Source organism: Lissotriton vulgaris, chromosome 7, assembly GCF_964263255.1.
Source record: "Lissotriton vulgaris chromosome 7, aLisVul1.2, whole genome shotgun sequence".
NCBI lineage: Eukaryota > Metazoa > Chordata > Amphibia > Caudata > Salamandridae > Lissotriton > Lissotriton vulgaris.
The window spans coordinates 1,729,804,930-1,729,818,587 of NC_141695.1; positions in this window are offsets into that span (position 1 = coordinate 1,729,804,930).

Sequence of the window (13,658 nt, forward strand, 5' to 3'; positions counted from 1 at the left end):
TTTGCGGGGAAGAGTATCTGAGGGCGGTGGCAGAGTATATGAGGGTGTAAGGAAGAAACCAGAGGAGCACGGAGGCCACGTGACTGGGGTGAAGAAGGAAGTACCTGATTAGGTTGGAGGCTATAGCAATGGCGTGGATACAGTGGACCTCCTTGAGATGGCGGACAGAATTCAGGAGGGGCGAGTAGGATTCTTCAGGGGGGTATGGAAAAGAAGAGTGACTTAGGGAGGTGGCAAAGAATTCACACCGATGGGTAGAAGATGGCATAAAAGAGCACTTTTAGAAGTTGGAGGGTTCCTTTATAGGATGGTGGGAAAAAGTATCTGAGGGGCTCAGGGATTGTGAAGGTGAATATGAGGAATTATGTCTGAGAGCGATGGAAGAAACTTGCTTCAAATTAGGTGGATGGGGGCAATGGGTACCTCAAGAAATTGAGACTAGAGAACGTGGCTGAAGATGATTTAGGAAGAGAGTACCAGAGAGGGAGAAGGACAGAAAGCACCTAAAGGTTATAGGGGCAGATTTACAAGCCCCTTGCGCCACTTTTGTGTCACTTTCCCCATGTTAAAAGTGACGCAAAAGTGGCGCAAGGGGCTTGTAAATCTGCCCATAGAGTAGAAGAAAGCAGATATAAGAAAAAAAGAGGGCTACTTGAGAAGAAATGGAAAAGAGCATACTGGCGAAGGAAGTGTAGAGAAATATTATATGAGAAGGAATGAAAAGAGTGTTAACTAAAATGGATGGAAGAGCAACAGCATAATTCATGGGTGAGAACACCGTGACTTTATATGCTAACAATGTTGAAGTTGTAAACATGAAAAGGGAATCAGTTTCATCTTTAATAGAACCATATAGACATTGATCAGTTTGCGACAAAGTGTCACTCACAGCGTCATGCATATGATATGAAATGTCACACATAAACACCTTGAAACAATGGAGTGTCACACATAAATGCCTTCAAACAATGGAATGTCACACATAAGCACAATGAACACTTGGCAAGTGTGAAAAGAGAACAGTAGAAACTGTCTGGCCTTTGGTGTTCTTTACTTAGAGAAACCTGTAATAGGTTGTTTTGATCAAGAGCAATTTGTCCTAAAAGTCATATTTTTAGGTCTCGTAGACCTATTGTTGCCGAGTTGCCTGTGAAGCGACCTACACAGGTGGACGAGCGCCGATATCCCAGCGTGAACGCGCACGCCCAGCCCCCGGAGCCGTGCACATCTCCGATCTCAGTCAGCCATGCCTCTCTCAGTTCCGCGCACACACACACACACTCTGCATACACACACGCATGCACACACACACACACTGCATACACACATGCAGGCACACACACTGCATACACACACCCTCACCCCCCCCCCACCTACTCACGGGCTCACGCGCACACACACACAGTCACACACGCGCATCCACACACTCGAAGTGCCCATCTCCTGTCTCGCTAGCCTGATGCACCAAAAACACAGTATTTACACGTCCCCCCCTACTCACCGGGCTGACTCAGGAGTCCCCCGCTGCTCTCGAGGCCGGTCTTTCCTCCTCAGGTGTGCAGGGTTAGCGGCTCAGGCTCGGCAACAGCAGGCGACGCAGAAGGTGATGACGAGCTCCCTAGACGTCCGATGTGCATGCTCACGGCACATGGAAACGCGCACAGCGTGACTTGCTCCCTACAGCTGAGGTGCATGCTCACGTACAGCTGAGGTGCATGCTCACGTCGTTATCCTTCGCTTTTTTCTGCTTGTATTTATTTCATTTCGCGGCCGCAAATGCTTGTGCGGCCGCCAATGCTTGTTTCCTGTTTCGTTTAGTTTGCCCTTGGTTTCAATGCTTTATGTCCCTTTCCTCGATTGTATAGGAGGCCATGGGTTAATCTCAAAGTATAATAGGACTAGCAGCCCGTCCCGACGTTGTCCGGGTATGAATTGCTGCCGGCCAGTAGTATCTTGTTTTGTAGGATTTCGTTTAGATAGCATTTCTTATCTGTGACAGGCCTGTGAAACGCTCCGATGCACAGTGCACTGCTGATGCACTTAAGAGTGCGCGTTCAGTAGTGTGTGAACTCGAGTTTCCCTACTTTATTTTTCCATGCAATATTATATAGCGCAAACTCGACAACATGGCATGAGCACAATTTACATTACAGAAGAACACATTCATTTGTGGTAGGCACGGGGAGACAAAGCGATTTGCCTGGAATCACAGGATGTTGAGCCGATGCCGAGATTCAAACGTAGCTCCCCAGCTCTAAAGTTTGCAATTCTAGAACTTGTGGTGGGAAGTGTGTCTAAAAGTGTATGTCGGTGCTGCCCATCAATGAGAGAGACCTGTGCATTTTTCAAATGGGTGGTGAAAAAATATGAGTATGTTGCTGGAGATGTGGGCCGCCGTGCCACCAATGTACTTACCGGGGGAGGGTAAACACCCATTATTCCGTAACTTTCTTTCCGCATACCATCACTCTGCATACTTTCATTACGAAAGTACCATGACTCCGCAATGCAATTATAACGCATGGCATTACATTTTATGTGCTTTTACCACGCATACATTTACAACGAAATTCGTTGTAAATGCATGAATGGTAAAAGCATGTTTTTTTAATGTTTGGATAAGGTAAGTATGGGTATAGGGGTATATGTTTTGGGGTACTAAGGTATATGTTTTGGGGTGTTTGGGTATTTTAAGGGTTCAGATATAGTTTTTGGTTATGGGGTACAGGGGTAGTTTTAGGGTTTAGGGATAGGTATGAGTTTTGGGGTACAGGGGTATTTTTAGGGTTCAGGGCTAGGTTTGGGTTTTGGGGTATAGGCGTATTTTTAGGGTTCAGGGGTAGGTTTGGGTTTTGGGGTACAGGGGTATTTTAAGGGTTCAGGGCTAGGTTTGGGTTTTGGGGTACAGGGTTATTTTTAGGGTTCAGGGCTAGGTTTGGGTTTTGGGGTACAGGGTTATTTTTAGGGTTCAGGGCTAGGTTTGGTTTTTGGGTTACAGGGGTATTTTTAGGGTTCAGGGGTAGGTTTGGGTTTTGAGGTACAGGGGTATTTATAGGGTTCAGGGCTAGGTTTGGGTTTTGGGGTACAGGGGTATTTTTATAGGGTTAAGATGGGTTAGTGTTTAAGGGTGTTGCGGTATTTTAAGGCATGAGGGTGGGTTATGATTATGGGGTGCTGGAGTATTTAAAGGGAGCAGGGTGGGATTAGCACACGATATGAGACATGGCATGAAGGGCGGAACGTACCACACGGCCCAGCGTTTGTCACGCCCCCAGCACACGCCCACAGCACAACGCAGACACGCCCACAAGGTACTACTTTGCTGGCACGATTCTTTTACCTTTTAAATGTATATGGTGGGGGGTGTGTGCATAGCCTATGTCCTTCTGCTGCAACTGCCCTTTCCAATGCTGTATTGGGTGTTGTGATTGGTGCTGTGGTTCCTGAGATTACCCGCCTCAAAGGTTTGGGCTCTCTCTTTATTATATTAGTACTAGCAGCCCGCCCCAGCGTTGCCTGGGGCAGAAAGGGGCTGGGGGCCCGCTCCCGCCCCGACCCCCTCCCGCACTGACTCCCTCCTGCCCCGACATATGCTTCAGTTAATGGCTTTGGGGTCCTCGATGTCTCTGTGAACAGCCAGTTAGAAATGCAGAAAAAAACACAATGGAATTCGCACAAATAAGAAATACATATTTGCTTTCATTCAATATTTATTTGAAAAACAAATAAATATTCCTTAAGTTTGAGAAGTTACTGTTAGCTTGACCAAGACGGCTATCCTATTTTCCATCTTCGGCAGAGCTTTTTGATAATCAGGCCCTCGGTGGACGAACACGTGCTCCAAAGACAGAAGCCTCGCGCCGGTTGCACCTGTGCCACTTTGTATATGTCAGAGGAGGAGGGCTGCAGTTGAAATGTGTTTTTCAATAAGGTGCAAGGTGATGGCTGGTTTCCCTTTCTTCCCACACAAACATGTTGTTCACTTCTTCCTGAGACCTCAAAAAAAAGGGGACCTGGCGCCAAAGCCTATTTCCCGAGCGTGTATCTTTCCAAGTTCAACAGGGACACCAATTTATATATTTTTATTTTTTACAGCGACCGATGTCGGCCTCGGCATCCTTCCTCTGATCAGTCCTCGCCCTCTTAAAGGCATTAAGCCTTGGCACTGACCTTGGCGTTTACCACTTAAGCTGGATAAGTCCACGGACAGAAGGCTCTGTCAACATATCCGAGTGGAAAGAAGGCAGGATTAGTCCTGAAAACCTATTTCAGATCTCAGATAATAAAATGTCTTCCCAAATCCTAATTGCAACTTTCCTCGTGCCCTGGCCCTCGCCTGCAGCCGATGTGCCGGGGCAGATCAAGTGTTTCGTTTGATAAATGTAGCTTACTTGGAGGCGGGTACTCCTGCCTGCCAGGGTGGCTGGACGTCTCCGGCCTCCCAAAGGTGATTATCTGACTAAAGAAGGGGGAAGACGCGCGCAGGATATCTTGTTTGTCATTGCCCAGACTCACTCGCGCCCCCCTCCCGCCCAGACTCACTCGTGCCCCCCTCCCGCCCCGACATTTTCATTTACTGCTGCCTCCTTACCTGTGCCGCCTCCTCACTGCACAGCCGCTCGTCACTGCACCGCCCTCCTTGTCGTCATCACGCACGTCACAACGTGCCCAGCGCTAGGTCCCGGCCGGCGCTACTTTCAGGGGACTACTTTGTTTACAAACGTAATTTTTTTAATTTACTTTTTTTTTTACATTTATATAGCCTATGTCCATCTACACACCCTGACATTTTCATAGATGTATCGGGTGAGGAAATTTGCGCTGTGGTTACCGAGTTTACCTGGCCAAAAGGTGCAAGTTCTCTCTTTATAATAGTAGTATAGATAAGAGATCACACTGTAACCAAACTATATTTTGATTGATAAAATATTTTTTTTAGGACACGGTGCATAAAACATTTTTAAATTTGTAGGAGTTTTAAGCTATCAACCAGAATGTTGGACTTGTATGTCTGAGAACCGCTGTTTGTAGGAAACATGCAAAAAAGCTCAATTGTTTTATCCGATATCCTTGTGCTTGCTTGACCAGCATCTTGGTTCGCAGTCTGTCCGCGGCCGCTCTGGTGTGGATGATTTTATCTTTTCAGTACAAAAAGCGCATTTGTTGCAGGCCCCTTTGTGGCAATGTTGCGGACTCTTAAGAGCAATGTTTGGTCACTACAGCAACATTGCCAGCCCCAGGCACTCCAAAAGGGGTTCTTGGCTCTCTCCTCCCCAGCACTGCATTTCTTCAGCAGCACTGTCTTATGCAAACCAGCTCCATCTGTAACAACTGACCTTATGCCAGCGGCGTCACTGTCAGACAGTCCTGGGAGTTTGTCCAACATCATTTACATTCAGGGTCCCATGGGCATGTACTTACATTGTAGAACGTAAAACGACAAATTCGAACATACTTAAAAATTCACAATGAGTAAAATTGGCGCCACGACATGGGGCCACCTGGTAGATCGAGTCCAACAATCTGCGCTCCATATTAATTCAGCTCTACTAATAGCCACAGGAAGAGCCTTGGCTCTTAACTCTCTCGCTCTCTGTGAAACAGAGGTCCGCTGACGTAACACTGGCAGTGTCCGGCCAGGCCAGCAGGGGTCACTGCAGGAGAACACTTGGCCAGAGAAACAAAACCACTTGACTCCATAACGGAATATAACCTCTCCTCCTCCCCCCTCTTGCTTCACCTTTTACCTGCGCCAGGGTGTCGTTCATGGCATCACTGCAGGCCTCATCGTTCTGACCCAAAGCTCTTAGAAGGTGTAAGATCTGGACCTGTGTGAAAAGAGAGAACAATAAGACAAGGTGTGGCCCGCTGAGGGGGGCAAGATGAAAGAGGGGCATACATGAAGAGAAGATGCCCACACTGAAGGGGAGGCTGCGAGTGGAAGGGTGACCAGAAACAGAGAAAATAGGGACGGGAGAAAATCATTTATGGGGAAATACATCTTACAGTACAAACTAAGACTATTTTCCCGTCTTCAATCCGTTTTAAAGTACTCATTTTCTTTCAGCTACTCTACAAGCACACACACACATATTAGCAGCAGCTTTGGTACATACGTTGATTCGTAAAATAAAATACTGGCCCCAAAAGGTTGATGTTTAAATCACAGACACAGATTTTCCTTTGATAAACATTGATTTCTGTTCTGCAGGGAGTTTAGGACTGAAGGTCAGAGTAGGATAGGAAGAGGTGCCTAATACTCTGTAGTCAAAGGCCCACGCTACAAGTTGGCTGTGAAATGTATATGTGTGTGGTAACTTATGTTACTGCACTTATCAGAAACTTTTCGGAAGTAAGAGTTATGTGATAAAAATCACACATCCTGGATACATTATGGCAGGTTAAACCTGCCAATATTTCTCTGGAGAGAAAATCCCAGTAAATACCAGGACATGTATGTTATTCCCTAATATTTAGGTGGGAGAACTCTTAATTGAGTGGGATTTATCACACAGAAATAAATTCAGACTCCGCAAAGTCAGATTTGATCATGTGCGATAACTATCACGCCAATGACAGGCCAATGACAGGCCCCTCTTACTCGGGGTCAGAGTCTATGAGAATGATAGAAGGGACAACACTTCACAAAGGGGCTCGAAGGGGCTCTGTTCTCCTTTGCAAATTAGTTTCCACCTCACCTTCGAAATCAGTAATTGAGGAACGGTTTGCGACCAGAAGTATGGTTGCAAATCTCTGAAACATGACCATACCGACTCTCAATTTGGAAGCAACACCTGGTACGAATATAGTGGTTTTTTTTTTGCTGTTTTGGGCATTCCCTGCTTTAAGTTACATGTGCTAATACATTAATAAGAATGCTGAAAATGTATGATTCATATGACGCACGTTTGGCTAATATTATCAGGTTCCACAATGTGATAAGCAAGCTTCTGTGAATATACTTGCAGCATTTCAATAAAATGCGGACTGCTTTCATTTTGTCATTAGCTTATTATTCATTTATAAGAGTTTCTAAAATGTTGACAACTATGAGTCTCGTTTTTGTTGTTACTCAAAAGAACACAATTATGTCGAATGAAAACAATTGAAAGGGCATCAGACTGGTTTCGATTTAGTGTTTCTGCTAAATTATTTTAACAATAATGAGATTATGTTATTAAAGTTAAGCACAGAAAGCGAGGGCAGAAAGGAGTCTTCACGCCAGGCAACAGCGGAGCAGGACATACAAATTCAGATTTCTGATTTCTATTAAAGGTTACAGGTACAGCAGGCACTTAGCCTTTGCTCGCTGGCTTATCAGTGCACTAGGGCCTCAAGAGACAAAATTGCAGACCTTGCTATTTTATTGAACATAAAACTTCATTATTCCAATAGGTATGTGGGTGTGTACCATCTCTGAAACTCGAAATAGTTCTATTTTCTGCTTTGCTAGAATTAGGTTAGCATTTAGAAATATAAGAATGAGAGTAGGATTGCTATATATCATTAAAAGCAATCATTTTGGAACGGAATCCATTATTCGCGCAATTGGGAACCGTTGCCGCTGGCTTATTACTTGTCAAGAAAAAACTAATGGAAACAGGGGTAATAGACAATAATAAACAATGATTCCTAGAGGGATGGAGCTTAATAACATACATGTTACTCAATATTTAAAACAAAGAATTGATCAACAACACATTACGATATTAGCCATGACATATATGTATATATTTTATTAGCCATACCAGTTATTATAGAGTGGCGGTAGCCACTCTGTAGTTATAGTAAGGATCACCAGAGATCTCTGAATACCTCAAATTTCTGCCCGTCAATAACTTTACACCTGTTAGACACATCTCTCCAAAACTATCCAGACTTCTTGCCCCCATTACACAGGTGGAGGATTGAAAGTTTTGCAGTGTTTAGTGAAGGGGGTACAAAGAAAAAAACGAGGGGGGGGGGTCCAAAACAGGTTTTGACCCCATTGTGTTTTACATAGATTTTTTTCATTAGACGTACTGGTAAAACAGCTGAATGGATTGTAATGAAATTTCACAGCAAAATAGAGGATGATCCTTTTTGCTACTGCAAGTGATGTTATAAAGTGGTTATGAAGTGATAAGGGCCAAAAACGCAGCAATATTAGAGTAGCACAATACTACTAAAAGTAGCATGGAATGCCAAAAAATAAACTAGACTGCATATGTAAAGTTTCAGATGTACTACAGGAACAAATGAAAGACCCATTTATGGTCATATGCTAATGGTAACCAAAACACAAAGACATAACAAATACAATACATCTTAAACTACATGCATTTTCTTTGCATGCTCTCAGGCTCACAAAATTAAGCTGTGCCCAACAAGCCAAAAATAAAGCATTTTCCCTATGCACTCCTGTGCAACAAAATGGAAAAGTGACCTAGCAGTGAGCTTCACAAATGGAAAAGTGACCTAGCAGTGAGCTTCACAAACTACTATATGGAGGACATGAGAATTGGCCACTAGAAAAAAAATCTAAATTTTTGTAACAAAGATTTGTTTTCATTCACCTTGGGCTTCATATGTATAGCACACTCCTACTGTAACTTGCAAGAAAGCACAAAAAAAGAAAGTAAACTGCATATATAAAGTTTCAGAATTACTTCAATAACAACTAAGAGACACACCCGATTGCCACTCAGTAGTTATTCTAATTAAAATTCCCAGAGATATGAATTCCTCAAATTTTTGCCCCCTAATAACTTTCCACCCATTTGACAAATCACCACAAAACTATCCAGACCTATGGCGTTTTCTACATTTTGTGACAATGTACATTTTTCTGATGAATCATTAAGGAGGTGCACAGATGAAAGGGCGAGGGGGGGGGGTGGGGAAGAGTCCCAAAACTTGTTTTTCAACCAATGCATTTTCCATAGACTACTATATTTCAGCACAAAAGGATGAACTGATTTACATGAAATTCACAGGATTATACATTATGGTGTGCAGATGATCTTTTTGGGTTGAGCTGACCTTGCATTCAATGCGAAAGCATTGAATGCTGTCAGCAAGACAACTATTGTTACCCGTATTTGGGAATGTGGACAGCAGTCAGACGCGCGCCTGTTCATTGCCAGTTTTCACCGCGGGAGCGCGCTGCTTGCTGTGTGTGCAGTGCCAGTTTCGCTTTTCATTAGTTTCGTTTTCCCGAGGCTGGCTTTGAATGAACACGCTTGCTGTGAGCATTATCTGTAAATCATGCTTTTAAATAACATGCTCGCTGTTAGCATTATTTCCAAAGCAGGCTTTAAATTATTATTTGCCAGCTGCCTCGTAATTAACATGCTCATTATTTATAAATGCGCTTTAATGTACAGCAAGCCCCATGCAATATAACTTTTTTTAATGCGCACGTGAGCTCCAAGTGCCGCGCGCTTTCCATGTACAGCATGCTTCACCCCACCAACCAGCACTTGTGGGGACTTGTGCTGCTCCTCGGCTGTTCTCCGACGTCAGCTGGTCACTGCAGCAACAAGCGGGGCTCCGTCTTGCTCACAGGAGCCCCGCCTGAAATATTGCTTTGGCCGCACCATGCGGCATTCACCACCTAAGTGTCCCCACTAAATCCGCGAGACCCCAATCCCATCGCCCATCCTATCCCCCGGCTCGGGCAGACCCCAATCACCCTATCTTCCGGCTCGCGCGCAGCCCTTCTCCGGCTCGCGCACAGCCCTTCTCCGGCTCGCGCGCAGCCCTTCTCCGGCTGCTGCTGTCTCCCCCCCCCCCGCGGGCGCGCCCCCAAGTCATGTGATGGTCGTGCGCGGCCCCGCTTCCTTCTGGGAATGGGAACCAGTAGTTCCCGTTAGTGGAGGCAGGAAAGAGGCTGTGCCGGGGTCCGTCGCAGGAGAAGGGGCTCTTCCTCCACCATGGGCAACCACGGACAAACCCGCTCTGCCCCCGAGGCTGCCATGCACCTCCTCCTTCCCAGGTAAGACAGAGTTTACTGCGGGCACGCACTGGCCCTTTAAGGATGCATTGTGGGCCATGGAGTGTTTCAGTCTGAGGCAGGACGTTTTGTTTGCACTTTGCTGTTGATGAAGCTTAACTGTCAGCTGATAATAGACCGTGAGAGTTGCGTTTACACAGCCCCATTTAGTCAGTCAGTTGCACTGTTAAAGCGGCTGCTGGAACGTGCAGTTCTGCTTTCCCCGAACTCGCTTATAGCTCCTGGTAAAGAAGCGAGGGGGGTATGGTCCTGTGCAGGTAGCGACTTGGGCTACGCCTTCCAGCAAACATAGTGGCTAAACTGCTTGTAAGAATCAACGCATCAGCATCTGGAGTTGGGCGGGGGCACTTTCAATGCTGTAGTCTCCAGTGTAGAACGGAAAGTTGGGGCAAAGGTACAGGGGTTACCCTTTGCCAGTGCATACTCTTCTCAGGACCTGTGACTATTGTGCCTGACTAGTGGACCCCTGGGCAACTCACACAGAGTCAAATCTGTGTGCATGTTGCCTGCTGCACGAACCACACCGGTGCCCTCTAACAACCACTACCTTTTATTTGACTGTGGAATGTGTTACATTATCTTTTACGCGAAGCGCTGTCTCTGCCTCCTATCCTAAGTAAAACATCTTTACGTACCAAGATGCTGCTCTGAAAGAGACAGCAGTGCCAAGAATAGAGACTGCTAACCCTTTGTATATTATATTATTGGGATCTCCTCGAGTATCAAGTCTGATATAGTCCTTTTTGCTTGGCAGATTGATGACGACGCCCTGTTTCTTAAGGGACGTGCTGAATTAATTAATTCGCTAATCACGTGAACCAGGAATTGTAGAAATCTACTCCTACCATCTTCCTGCCCCTCGGAGATGTAGCATGTTATGAATATAAGGCGGCTTATTTGGGGGCTGTGTGGTTAAAACATCAGTGAGAAGGGCTTGCAAACATGGCGGTGCGCAGGAGCGCTCTCTGCTGCAGGCACGGGTCCACACTTACCACACTGTACACAGCATACCGTTGACTCTCACTGGCAGACTCTCACTGACAGACTCTCCCACTCCCTGACTCACTCTCCCACACCCTGACTCACTCTCCCACACCCTGACTCACTCTCCCACTCCCTGACTCACTCTCCCACTCCCTGACTCGCTCTCCCACTCCCTGACTCGCTCTCCCACTCCCTGACTCGCTCTCCCACTCCCTGACTCACTCTCCCACTCCCTGACTCACTCTCCCACACCCTGACTCACTCTCCCACACCCTGACTCACTCTCCCACACCCTGATTCACTCTCCCACTCCCTGACTCACTCTCCCACTCCCTCACTCACTCTCCCACTCCCTCACTCACTCTCCCACTCCCTGACTCACTCTCCCACTCCCTGACTCACTCTCCCACTCCCTGACTCACTCTCCCACTCCCTGACTCACTCTCCCACTCCCTGACTCACTCTCCCACTCCCTCTCCCACTCCCGACTCACTCTCCCACTCCCTGACTGACCCGCCCACTCCCTGACTGACTCGCCCACTCCCTGACTCACTCTCCCACTCCCTGACTCACTCTCCCACTCCCTGACTCACTCTCCCACTCCCTGACTCACTCTCCCACTCCCTGACTGACTCTCCCACTCACTCTCAACCACTGACTCACTCACTCTCAACACAACACATATTGCATTACAAATGCTATAGGTGTCACATTTGCGAAAGTTTAAGCTATTGGCATTGTAAATAACAATGCTATTAATTTATCCACTTTTAAAACCAACACATAAATAAAAAAAGTTGTCATTTACAATACCAATAGCTCAAACTTCCCTAATGCGAGACCTATTGCATTGCAAATGCTTGTTTGTAGTTGTTAACGATGGCATGTAAGTATAAGATCAGTCTGGCATTACACACATCCTCCTGAATTTTGTCAGGATTCTGCCATCAGATGTTGCTCAGGAAGATCCTGTGGGGCCTGCATTTTGACCAGTTCACATCTGAATACTTTCCAGTACATTTCATGCCTTGCTCCATATTTATACTCGGTTCCCACACCACCACCCTGATGCATTATGGTTCATGTAGTTCATATCCTCTATCTCAGTGTTTATGTAGCTGCATACGTAATGTCCAGTCCTGTTCTTGTTTCTTGGAATACTGCCCTCTTTTCCTTGAGCTCTGCTTCTGTGTCCCACTTGCACCATCCCCTTTGCCCGCTATTGGATCTATGTTGAATTCTTAGGTATTGTTACCAGTGGTTAATTTGTTAAAAAATAAGTGAAATGCTCTAGTCAGGAGGCAGCTTGCACCAGCCCATTTCTGTTAGCGCCACCTAAAACAGAACCAACTACTAACCATGAATGTGTGGACAGGATGTGGCATAATGACCAGAGCTGCCAACTTCGGAGCTGGAGAGATCCAGGTTCGAGTCTCTGCGCCGGCTCAACATTCTGTGGTTCTGGGCAAATCACATCATTTCCATGTAAACGAATGTGCCCTTAACTGGTACTCATGGAAAGCGCCTGTGTTGATGTTTCAGTGCCGGTGCTGAGCACCGATAACCACAGCTCAAATTAAGCACTGATTGTTACATGGGGTGCCAGTGAGTTTCGAGGCCTGGTTCCTCTTGCACTGAGACTGGCTCAGCACTCTTCTTCAGTAAGAGATGCTGCGTGTCTTCCTTGCTAGATCTGGGTTCCAATCCCTGTCTGCTTCAACCTGCTCTCATCCTCGGCTTCTGTACTGTATTTTCCCTTCCAAGCTTTCAGGTAATTCCTGGTGTATGCTAAACTCTTCCTGAATGACCTTGTACCTGCAGAAAGCAGGCTCCTTCTTAGGCTAGTCCTGGTCTCAGCATGGGAGAGACCGAGATATGGCATTATTGATGTATTGGTGATCGCTTTATTTTTTTGCCGTGTTTCAAATTTGAAATGATCTAACACTTCAGGGTCAACCATCTAAGTAGCTGTGTTTGTGCCTCCTCGACATGAGAGTAGAATACAGTTTGGTAAGATATAAAAACAGTATATGTATTAAGTTGTATAAATACGATGCCCGATATGGTCCTGTAATTGTATATTAGGCCCAATAATATCGCTATATGTATTAGTTCCCCCCCTTGGCAGTTGAGCTGGAACTCACGCTAACCGTCAAGAGCATTACGCTCCGCCACCCTTTCACTTGCCCATACTCGCCACATCTGCCAAAGCAGAAGTGGAGGACGCTTCTTCTCCCACATTGCAGCAAAGACCTGGAACAGCCTCCACACGCACCTACGGACCTTCACCTCACTTCCGGTATCCTGAATGGCCCTCAAGACCTCGTTCGAATAAGCCTTCAGGACCTGCAAGTGCCTGGATGCCCTATCGGGTGATTAGCTGTGCTTTATAAATCCTGTTTGATCGATTGGAGGGGATTTATTTTATAAGTATATTTTTTCCTTTAATCTTTTTCTTCTGATTTATGTTTGGATATGTTGAAGAGGCATTGTACATCATTTTAACCCCTTGCATACTGATGACGGCCCCCATCCGTCATGCACTACGGCGCTCGTGTGCTGATGACGGCTGGGGTGAGGTACTGGGTTTTTCGGAACCAATACTATTACAATAACCCAGCGGTGTCAGGGCAACACCCAAAGAACCCGGATTCCCCTGTCTTGGCAAACAGAGACACGA